This window comes from Medicago sativa, chromosome 7 (genome assembly GCF_051527215.1).
Source record: "Medicago sativa cultivar Bolivia chromosome 7, Bolivia_mono, whole genome shotgun sequence".
In the NCBI taxonomy this organism is placed as follows: Eukaryota; Viridiplantae; Streptophyta; class Magnoliopsida; order Fabales; family Fabaceae; genus Medicago; species Medicago sativa.
In genome coordinates this window covers 84034075-84045117 of record NC_140755.1, presented here as the reverse complement: position 1 = coordinate 84045117, position 11043 = coordinate 84034075, and the positions used below count along the sequence as shown (strand labels likewise).

At 39.3% G+C, this 11043-nt stretch overlaps 1 pseudogene across 1 annotated transcript; it reads left to right on the top strand.

Annotated features, from left to right (window-relative positions):
* The first annotated feature begins 730 nt into the window (after positions 1 to 730).
* On the top strand, positions 731 to 10995 carry LOC146909428 (putative myosin-binding protein 6; annotated as a pseudogene). Its single transcript, XR_015020496.1, has 12 exons — positions 731 to 1016; positions 1491 to 1524; positions 1610 to 1766; positions 1854 to 1954; positions 2198 to 2362; positions 2461 to 2513; positions 2817 to 2854; positions 2960 to 3275; positions 9200 to 9372; positions 9481 to 9585; positions 9759 to 9870; positions 10194 to 10995. The product of XR_015020496.1 is annotated as a putative myosin-binding protein 6 (transcript).
* Positions 10996 to 11043: the final 48 nt, after the last annotated feature.

The following is an 11043-nucleotide window of genomic DNA, read 5'->3' as shown; positions in this document are numbered from 1 at the left end:
GTTTAGCGCTTTTGCTGCAGCAGCTTGGGTGCTGTGGCTTTGGTGTATGACCAGCTGCGGCTGTTATTGCTGGTTCTGGTGTTGTATGGGGGGTTCCAGCAGCACAGCCACTCTTGTTCATTTAGTTCCTTTACATGTGTTTGTTGTTATGGGCTTGGGCCTCATATTTGCATATGTTATTGAAAATTAATCTTCTCATTATGAAAATTGCTCATTTACACCCAAAATTTACTCTAATAACCCTGATTCAAGTTATTTGGCACTCGTTGCAAGCGGTAGTTAACTCATGCTCGGTATTTAATTATTTGATAAAAAGTTGTGCCTCGCCAATATTGGGAGTCCAGGTCCGCCCCTGTGTCGACATGAAGCTCTTTGATGTGTAGAGGAACCTCCGTGAGACAACCAAGCTTCTTGCAGTTGTCTAAGTACAAAATTTGAAGGCTTTCAAGTTTCTTAATGCTTGAAGGCAACATCTTCACATTGCTTCCATCTAGTCTTAATTCATTCAAGGAATCGATATTTATAGGGAGTTCAAGCAAGTTGCCACAACCCTTCAAGTATAGTATTTTCAACGATTTTAAACCACCAAATATGGCTTCTAACTTTGATTTAGTTTCTACATCTATAAACTAAATTAGAAAAATAATGTCCGTGGAAATTACCATTTTGCCCTTCTGAGGGGTATTTTGGTAAATTACAAATTGGACTCCCCTTGCCTATATATATGTGAAAAGAAAAAAAAAAGGGGAGAGAGAAACGGGAACGGGAGAAAGAAGGGGGACGAAAGAAAGAACGGGAGAGGACGGGAACGAGAGAAAGAGGGGGTTGAGGGGGAGCGGGGGAGAGAGAGAGGGAGGGAGTACCGGAGAAGAAGTCGCCGGCGGTGGAAGGGAGTACCGGAGAAGAAGTAGCCGGCGGTGGGAGGGAGTACCGGAGAAGAATTCGCCGGTGGTGGGATTGGATTGAAGATGTGGTGTTAAAGAAATGTTTGTTCTTCTTCTTCTTCTTCATCAAAGGTGATATATTTATGTTTTCTTCAATCTAAAATCATGCATGTCTTACACTGAATCAGTTTTATGCATTTTGTGTTTTATTTTTGGTTTTGTCATCCGATTGCATATTAAGGGTTTGTTCTTTCCCGTTTTTTTTTTTTGGATTCTGATGGGGTTTTTGTTGCATGTGTGTAGAAATCTGTTAGTTTGATCTTAAGGTTTTAATTTTTCAGTTTTGGTTTGTTTCTTTGCAATTTTGTGTTTAATTCATCTATGTGTGCAAAATTTTGGTTTTTGCTTTTGTTGTTTGGTAATTCTGGGTGGATTGGTTTGTTTGGTGATTTTGGGTGCAAAATTTTTCAAGAAAGATGTTATTTATTCCCTAAGGTTATCATCTTGGCATGTTTTTTGGTTATACTTTATATAATTTAAAGCCTACTCTTTTTGAAGTTAATTAAACTAATTATGTTTATTTGCAATCGCTTTGTTTCATTTCAGGAGTTTTTTTGGGATTGCTTCTGAGAATCGACAGGTAATTTGAATTGTTGTTTTATTACTAGCTGATGATGTCAACACCTTTTATTGTGTTAACTAATTGTTGTTTGTTTTAATTTCAGACTTCCAACTTCCAGTTTGAATATCTGAGCTTTTATCTTGCGGAAATTCAAAGCTGTGGTGGAGACGCCGGTGGTTTTGGCTAACGTGGAGAGGGATTTCTTATCGGAATTCAAGGCTGATTGCATGAAATTTTTTGAGAATCGACGATTTGATAAGGTTTTTTCAATTTTCACTATGTTTTTGTTCTTGTGTTTATTTATGGTGATTTGAATGTGAATTGAGATTGTGTTTGTTTTGGTTTAGGTGAAATTAGTTCGTGAAGTTATGAATCAGATGTTGGAAGCATGTCCCTGATGTTTCTGATGATTTTTCGCCACCTCTGAAATCGCAATCTTCTTTTAAAGGTAGCATTAAATTTTGGTATCTGGTGTATGATTGATTTTGCAGTTGAGAATCTGATGTGAATAAGTATTAGATCTCTTTTACAGAAATATAAATCTAGATTGTGTTTGTTTCGTGTCGACTATTAAAATAGAAATTATGATAAATAGAGGGTGAAGACAAAAACAAATGTTTGATCTTAAATAAATTTATGATCTCCAATGTGTCTGTTTGTGATCTATTGCATTGATTGTCTATGATTGTAGATTTTTCTGGGTTTGTGTTTTTGGCTCAGAGAATGCAAGTGATGGATGGTATCCTCCGGTGTCTCAAAATTCATGTAATCCTGGTTCAGTAATGGCGAATCTAAGGACGAGATCAGCTCCTGTTCGCACATTACTTGGAAGCAATGAGAATTTGGCCTAATAATGGTACAACAGGGATGCCAGAATTATTGATTCGCCATTATTCTATGTCCAAGTTTGCCATTCTACCTCTAATCTAATAATACTTTTTCCTATTTCACCAGAAAGTTTGCAGAAGATGAAGGAAAGAACACGCCTCGCTATGCAGAATCCAAAGGTGATGTCATGTAAGCATATTTTATTAACTATCTATTCTTAAATCTTAAAAGGATGAGGACATGGAACAATGATTCCTCCTGTTTTCATCTTTTACTCATACACTTTCATTAACTGATTTATGTTTAAGATTCAAACAAAGAAAAGTGTCAGTTAGACAATAAGTACCAAGTAGTTTGAGTTTGAGTTTGAGGGGGGTATCATGCATGATATATAGGAAAAATAAAATAGAGGGAATCATCCAACACAGCTGATACATTCTTCTTTTCTTTTCATTCCTAACAAATCCTTTCCTATCATGCAGGTCAAAATGAAGTTGACTAATCTTGGACATGCTCAAACGTAACTATAAGCCTTTCCATCACCATTTTTCTTACTTTTAAATCTTGCTTCTTTCTTTATTATTCCTTTTACCCCATACAATCTCCTTCTTTATGGATTGTACAGTACAGAAACAAAAATGAAGATTAGTGCTGGAGTGAGAAAGCTATGGGAAATGAGGCGTGGAAGGAAGATGGTGCAGGAGAGTTGCTGCTTTGAGTGGAATTCAATTGCAGGAGCATCTAGGCCAGGCTTTTTTGGTCAGTAAGAGCTGCAATGGAATTCCTATGAAACCTTGGATCAACAACTTAAGTAGGAGTGGTTGGCCAGTGTTGAAGAAAGGAAACAAATGGCCAGGGCACCAATTAGCAACAGAGCACCCAAGTCCCCTGAACAGAGAAGGAAAATTGCAGAAGCTATTGCTGCAAAATGGGCTTATCCCGTAAGTGTATATGTTAACATCTTGAGTGTTTGGTAGATCTTTTGCTCAGTTAGCATGCTATTAGAGTCTCATAAATTAGTTGTCTGTCATTGACTTTAAAGAAGGTAACATTTTTTTAAAATAATTGTTGTGAATTCGGACAAAATCACACCAATGAATAACAAAGATGTGTGGAGCAAAGGAAGTGGTAATCAATAGATAAAGTGTCTCCAAGCAACAACAACAAAAAACAGATCTAAACCTAAGTGTAGAGCAACACCACAAGCATAATCAAAGCAATAAAGATAAGCAATGAAAGAAAGGAACAAACACACCAAGATGGTAACCCAGTTCGGTCCAATATGACCTACTCTGGGGGAGAGAGCAGCCCTCCAATCCACTAAGATGAAAGTGATACAAATGGGTTACAAGAAATTAGCTTAAAAGCTCACAAAAGAACAAGACCTAATTTCTACCCATTTTCATGTCACCAACACTCACAATGAATCCTAAGAGAAAACACAAAAGGAAGCTTTTGATCCTTCCAATGGTGAAATCTCACTACCCAAGGTGTTTACAATGTTTCCCAACCCAAGAGATCCTCACTACAAAGACACTCAACCCTAAAGTTACCTCCTTTGTAATCCAAGTTTCTCTCTCTTTTAGCTCTCCTTCAAAATCTGCAAAGAAACACTTATATAGCAGTCTTCAGCTGTCAAAATCGTGTCACGTTTGTCCAAATCGTGACACGTTTGATACGTACGACCCAAGGTACGACCAACCTTATCCTGAAAACGTGCCCAGCAAGCCGAAAATCGTGTCACGTTTTCCCAAAATCGTGCCACGATTATACACCAGCAAAACATGCTTTCGGCATAGCCAAAATCGTGACACGTTGATGAAATCGTGTCACGATTTCTCTGTTTCTCAAAACCACAAATTTGAAGCCAAAACAACATTCTCCACCTTGACTTCTAATTTGGTGATGATGTCAGTTTAACCATCAACCACCATGCTGCTCTCTCCAAAAGGGAATTACTCTTCAACAAACTTGATCAAGTCCAAGCAATGCTTGAACCTTGATCTAGGCAATGACTTGGTAAACACATCCGCCGGATTCTCTTCCGATGCCACTTTTTCCACCACAATCTCTTTTGCTTCAATCATGTCTCTAACAAAGTGCAAGCGAATGTCAATGTGCTTTGTCCTCTCATGATACACTTGATGATTCGCCAAGTGAATGGCGCTTTGGCTATCACAATGTATTTTCACACATTCTTGAGTAATTCCTAACTCACCAATCATCCCTTTCAACCATATGGCCTCTTTCACCCCTTCAACAAGGGCAATGTACTCCGCTTGAGTGGTAGATAATGCCACCACGGATTGTTGATTTGCCTTCCAACTAATAGCCGTGCCATAAAGAGTAAACACAAAACCCGATAGAGATTTTCTTGTGTCCACATTGCCCGCATAGTCCGCATCAACATACCCCTCCAAAGCATCTTCATCTTGAGCTGCTCTTGTGTATTTCAAACCGCACTTCAAAGACCCGTTTAAATACCTCAACACCCACTTCAAAGCTTGCCAATGCACAATACCCGGATTTGCCATAAACCGACTCACAATGCTAACCGCATAAGCTAAGTCCGGCCTACTACAAACCATTCCATACATGATGCTTCCAACCCCACTTGCATAGGGAGTACTTTCCATCGCTTGCTTCTCATCCTCGGATTGAGGACATTGTTTTATGGACAACTTTGTGTGGTGACCCAAGGGAGTGCTCACGGTTTTAGAGTTTGTCATTCTAAAACGCTCCACCACCTTCTTCAAATAACTAAGTTGAGATAAGAAAAGTTCACCTTTGTCACGATTCCTCAAGATATCAATTCCAAGAACTCTCTTTGCCGGACCAAGATCTTTCATCTCAAATTCACCATTTAACTTTTCTTTGAGCTTCACAATCTCATCCTTGCTAGAGCTTGCCATCAAGATATCATCCACATATAGAAGAAGGTAGAGAATGACTTTCTCACCCCTCTTCAACATGTACACACAAGAATCATACCCGCTTCTCACAAAGCCGGTCTTCAAAAGAAATTCATCAAACCGACGATACCATTGCCTTGGGCTTTGCTTCAACCCATACAAAGATTTCTTCAAAAGACATACCTTAGACTTGTCCTCCACAAAACCTTCCGGTTGCTCCATGTAGATTGTCTCTTCAAGGTCACCATGTAAGAAAGCGGTCTTTACATCCATTTGTTCCAACTCAAGATTGAATTGATTCACAATAGCCATAAGTATCCTTATGGAACAATGTTTCACCACCGGTGAGAAGATCTCATTGTAGTCGATCCCCTCCACTTGAGTAAAACCCTTGGCCACAAGTCTTGCTTTGTACCTAGGACCTTCAACTCCCGGAATACCTTCCTTTTTCTTGAAGATCCACTTGCATCCAACTACCCTTTGGTGTTTAGGTAGCTTCACAAGTTTCCAAGTTTGGTTCTTTTCCAATGAATCCATCTCTTCATTCACCGCCTTCAACCAATACTTGCTTTCTTTGCTCTCAAATGCCTCCTTGAAGTTTCTAGGCTCCGAGTCTTGCACATCTTCAGCCGCATTTAGAGCAAAACACACCAAGTCCGCATAACCATATCTTCTAGGTGCCGTAATGGTCCTCCTCTCTCTATCTCTAGCCAAAAGATAATCGGGATCCACTACCGGTTGAGTTCCACTTGTATCCGATGTTGAAGCTTCATCTTCCACATCATCTTTCTCTTCATTTGGAAGCTCCACCTCAAACTGAGTTTCCTCCACCATTGTTTCCGGTTCTAAAATCTCTAGGTCTTTACACTTCATCCCCATACGGGTCTCATCAAAGGTAACATCCCTACTAATCAAGACTTTTGATCCTCCACTAGAGTCCAATTTCCACAACTTGTAACCCTTCACACCTTCCGGATAACCAATGAAGACACATTTCAAAGCTCTAGGCTCAAGCTTGTCTTGCTTGATATGCGCATATGCCAAAGCTCCGAAAACCTTCAAAGAGGAGTAATCTGCCGGTTTCCCACTCCATACCTCCATAGGTGTCTTGAAGTCTATTCCCGTTGATGGACATCTATTGATCAAATAAGCAGCAGTTGTCACTGCTTCACCCCAGAAACTCTTAGGTAACCCAGCTCCTAGAAGCATGCACCTCACCCGCTCCAAAAGGGTCCTATTCATCCGTTCAGCAAGACCATTTTGTTGCGGTGTTCTCGGTACGGTTCTATGCCTCTTGATTCCTTTTAACCTGCAAAACTCATTAAATTGCTCTGAAACAAACTCCAGGCCATTGTCAGTTCTCAAACCTTTTAGTTTAGTTCCCATTTGATTTTCTATGAGAGTGTGCCATTCCTTAAACTTCTCAAAGGTGTCACTTTTGTTTTTCAAAACAAAGACCCACACTCTCCTAGAATAATCATCAATGATGGAAAGAAAATAGGAACCCCCTCCATGAGTAAGAGTCTTGGAAGGACCCCAAAGGTCCGAATGCACATACTCAAAAGGTCTACTAGAATGATGCATACCACTACCAAACTTCACTCTATGTTGCTTGCCTAGTATGCAATGCTCACAAAATTCTAGCTTGTCCAATTTATCTTTTCCTAGCAAACCTTGTTTAGCTAGTTCAACTAAACCTCTTTCACTAACATGCCCCAATCTCAAATGCCACAATTCAGAATTATTATGAGGTACAACACTAGCTACCGATGCATTACCAATTACTATGGAACCATCTAAAATGTATAAGCCATTCATTTTAGACCCTTTAACCGTAATCAATGCACCATGCGAAATTTTACAAACCCCATGCTCAATTCTAGTGCTATAACCTAGACTATCAAACATGCTAAGGGAAATTAAATTTCGCTTAAGTTCGGGAACAAACCTCACATCCTTTAAAAGGAATTCACGGCCATCAAACATCTTTAGACGAACGGTGCCCATGCCTTGGACTTTGCACGCTTTGTTATTTCCGAGTCGAACAACTCCTCCTTCTTTTAGAGCCAAAGTCTCAAAATATTCCTTCCTAGGACACATGTGATAAGAGCATCCCGAGTCCAAAACCCAACTCTTCTCCGGTTCCCAACTTGTGACCACTAGTGCACCCGCACTCTCATAACCATCTTCATCGGACGCCACCGCAACTTGAACGGAAGAACTACCATTGCCCCCTTTATCCGGGCAATCCTTCTTGTAGTGACCTTGCTTATGACAAAGAAAGCATTTATACTTTGATTTGTCAAAGCCCTTGGACTTAGACTTGGACCTCGACTTCCCCTTGCCTTTTCCTCTTTGCTCACTTCTCCCTCTTGTAACATTCAAGCCTTCACCACCATCATCAACCTTCAAGTCCTTGAACTTGGTCAATTCCTTGGTTCTCAAAGCCGATTGGACCTCCTCCAAAGTAGTGGTGCCCTCCTTACCATAAAGGATGGTATCCTTGAAATGCTCAAAAGACTTTGGTAATGAACAAAGTAACAACAAAGCCTTATCCTCATCTTCCATATTAACTTCAATGTTGGCCAAATCATCAAGAATTTTGTTAAATTCCGCCAATTGCTCCGAGATTGTTTTAGACTCCACCATCCTAAATGAATAGAGTTGTTGTTTCAAGAGTTGCCTATGAGCCAACGATTTCGTCATGTACAATGACTCCAACTTAGCCCACATCGACGCCGCGGTAGCCTCCCTCGCGACATCCCTTAAAACCTTATCTCCGAGACATAAAACAATGGCACTCTTTGCCTTGTCTATCATCTCACGCTTCTCCGCTTGTGTCAAATGTGCCGGCATCGCCGCTTCACCCTTCAATGCTTCTACACACTTTTGTTGTGTCAAAACCGCTTGCATCTTAACCTTCCACAACCCGAAATCATTACTTCCGGTGAACTTCTCGATGTCCCACTTTGAACCCATGATACCAACTTTACCAATTCACGCCTATGCCCCACGGTGGGCGCCAATTGTTGTGAATTCGGACAAAATCACACCAATGAATAACAAAGATGTGTGGAGCAAAGGAAGTGGTAATCAATAGATAAAGTGTCTCCAAGCAACAACAACAAAAAACAGATCTAAACCTAAGTGTAGAGCAACACCACAAGCATAATCAAAGCAATAAAGATAAGCAATGAAAGAAAGGAACAAACACACCAAGATGGTAACCCAGTTCGGTCCAATATGACCTACTCTGGGGGAGAGAGCAGCCCTCCAATCCACTAAGATGAAAGTGATACAAATGGGTTACAAGAAATTAGCTTAAAAGCTCACAAAAGAACAAGACCTAATTTCTACCCATTTTCATGTCACCAACACTCACAATGAATCCTAAGAGAAAACACAAAAGGAAGCTTTTGATCCTTCCAATGGTGAAATCTCACTACCCAAGGTGTTTACAATGTTTCCCAACCCAAGAGATCCTCACTACAAAGACACTCAACCCTAAAGTTACCTCCTTTGTAATCCAAGTTTCTCTCTCTTTTAGCTCTCCTTCAAAATCTGCAAAGAAACACTTATATAGCAGTCTTCAGCTGTCAAAATCGTGTCACGTTTGTCCAAATCGTGACACGTTTGATACGTACGACCCAAGGTACGACCAACCTTATCCTGAAAACGTGCCCAGCAAGCCGAAAATCGTGTCACGTTTTCCCAAAATCGTGCCACGATTATACACCAGCAAAACATGCTTTCGGCATAGCCAAAATCGTGACACGTTGATGAAATCGTGTCACGATTTCTCTGTTTCTCAAAACCACAAATTTGAAGCCAAAACAACAATAATTTTGATGCTTTGAATACTCAACATTTATCCGTGATTGTAGTAATGTCATAAGTGTGTAAATTGTGGTAAAGCAGTATCAAATGTCATATTTAGCAATTTTCTTTGACAGGAGGCTTGCAGATTTTACATGATAGAAAGTGCCTTTGCTCTTATGGTGGCTTCCTCATAAATGTTTCTGTTATTTCTGTAAGTGGTGCCATTTGCAATTCTTCGAATATAAATGAAGAAGATCAAAGGAGCTGTCAGGATTTACATCTCAACAAAGCTTCCTTCCTACTTAGAGTATGTGAAACCTGTTACTTGTGTATGTTGTAAACTTTATTTACAGTTGTTATTCGCAAGGGGATTATAAAATTTTAGATAATAATTTCTGACACGTGCCATTACTAGGATTTCTTGGGGAAATGGAGTTCGAAATTGTTTGGAGTTGCTTTGCTTGCATCAGGTCAAAGTTATACGATAACAGGAACCTATGCAGGGAAGTATGTTATGCAGGTAGACTGTTTCATGTTTTTTTTACCGTATTTTGTGTACACTTTGAAGCATTGATAATCTTTTGATGTTTCATTTGCCGGATGATCTAACAGAGGTGTGTGGTGCTTGTGAGAACTCTGTTGATTATTCCTTTCATGTTCAGTTTTCATTTTTCACACATAATTTTGATCCAGGAAGAGAAGTTAGAGCCTCTGAAAAATACAACTGATGACCCGAGGATAAGGCTCTTGAACCTGTTGTATGCAAAAAAAAAGGAAAGAGCTAAAAGAACGTGGGAGGTTAAAGGTACTACAATGTTCTCTCTTTATTTAATATTACAGCATACACCATTGTCCAATGTTGTCTTTATTTCCAAATGCTGAGAGATTTTGCTTGCATATTTTTATTATGTTCGAAACTGTCGACTGTTGACTTTAATAAGAATTGGTCTCTCGCATGTTTCAGAATGTTGAATTAGAAGATTCAAAGTTTTAAACTTAGGTAGGAACTAACAATGCCATATTAATATACAAACCTCATAAACATTTAATCTTTTAATTTTCTGAGTGTGGCATCTTAATCTTCTAACTATGGTATATGGCAATGTTTTTTTTTCTATATGTATATAGTGAGGGAAGACATCAAATCTACCACTGTGCCTCTATTGGCAGAAGGGGATGATATAAACGACGGTTCAAGCAAATTAACCCCAACATTTACAAGAGGCAATAAGTTCTTTGGAATTCCACTATCAGATTCAACAAACAACAGTCCTAGATGGTCTTACAAGTTTAACAAGAAATCACCATTAGAAAAGACAAAATTTGCCTCTGACTCCAACGAGGTAATGAATTCTGTTCAAATTGATTTCGATGATGCCATTGTAAACAATTTGAAGAGACAAGTTCGTTTGGACCGAAAATCACTCATGGCTTTGTACATGGAGTTGGACGAAGAAAGAAGTGCTTCAGCTGTTGCTGCAAACAACGCAATGGCAATGATCACACGGTTACAGGCTGAGAAAGCAGCAGTGCAGTGGAAGCATTGCAGTATCGGAGAATGATGGAAGAACAGGCGGAGTATGATGAGGAAGCATTAGAGGAAACTAATGACATGCTTCTCAAAAGAGAGGAAGAGATTAGAGCTTTAGAAGCTAAATTGGAGTTTTATAGAAACAAATATGGATGTTTAATAGAAGAAAGTGGTGGTAATAATAGTCCTTCATTCAGGCTCAATGAAGCAAGAGGAGAGGATTTTAAAGATATTAAAGCAGATAAAACATATTTGCTTGGTCGCATGAAGAAGATAGAAAATAGATCACACTTTTCAGAAAATGGAGCTTACTCCTTACACTCTGACTTTGACAGTGTTAATAATATAGACAATGAGACAGATAATTAACTAAATATGTTTTCACTTAGTTTATTTTAATACAAACTATTCATTGTTTGTTGTGTACTATGAAGCACGGATACGAAC